We start from the raw sequence: 1,107 nt of genomic DNA on the forward strand, positions 1-1,107 counted from the left end.
TATTTTAATTAAAATATAATAATAATACTTTTTATAACCCTTTAAATGTTTGAAAAGCACTGCACAATGAATCAAATAATCTGATAATCCTGGCTCTTCCATTACTGGTTAGGAAATTTGGACAAACTACTTATAATCTCTCTGGGTCTCTATTCCACTCATGTAGAGTGAATTATACAGTGTTTAAAATTATGTCTAAATATATATTTCATAAGTCAATTTTATACTTTTTCCCTTCTTAAAGTTACATGCCATTTCTCTTTATCCTTACTCCTTCTTCCTATGGCAAAGAATGTTGTGCAATGGCAGACAGGAAGTGAGGAGGCTTGCAAAGAGTGCAAATAGAATCTCAGACACCACCTTTCTCCTCTCTCCCAGTGGTACTGGTTTGTGCCGATTTGTTCTTTTTCCCAGTCTTCTTTTTATCTCCTATGGAGTGGCCCTCAGAGAATAAACTTACTTGGTCTTTCTCCTTTGGGCTAGAAAGGAAGTGCTATAAAGTTCCCATTGGCCATTATTATTAAGCAGATCTCTCTTAATGCACTAAAGCCTTCTCTCTAGTGGGTCAATGTAGGGCTCTTAGGAGGCAAGGTATAAGTTGTTTCTAGAAGTGTGGGTAAAAAATGAAGTGCTATCAGATCCATTTTTTTCTTGCACTTGAAAAGGGAAATCTATGAACTCAATATAATTTTATACATAACCCCATGAGTTTTTCTTATTTGGAATCTTGATAGCAAATTCAAAATATTTTATAAAAGAGCAAAAAAAATTTTTTTGAAGTATAATATGGGAGTCATTCTACCATATGGCAAGTCTTCTTATAAGCCATATTATTTAAGACAGAAAGATATTGAAGCAGAGAATAGAGATAAATCAAAGAACTATCATTGCAGATAAGCCAGAAAAATGTGAACAATTCATAAATAGGGCTTGGACAATTGGTTAGAAAAATGGAATAAAACTAGATCCCTGCTTCACCCCATGAACAAAAATTCCAGATTGTTTAAAGACCTAAACATGAACACCAAAATATTAAAAATAGTTAGATGGAGAAAAAAGAAGATATTGTTTCTAAAAAGACCAAAACTACATCACAAAGGAAAAAAC

This window comes from Marmota monax, unplaced genomic scaffold (assembly GCF_021218885.2).
Source record: "Marmota monax isolate L192 unplaced genomic scaffold, Marmota_monax_Labrador192_F-V1.1 WCK01_AAM20220418_F8-fsc00049, whole genome shotgun sequence".
NCBI classification, from domain to species: Eukaryota; Metazoa; Chordata; class Mammalia; order Rodentia; family Sciuridae; genus Marmota; species Marmota monax.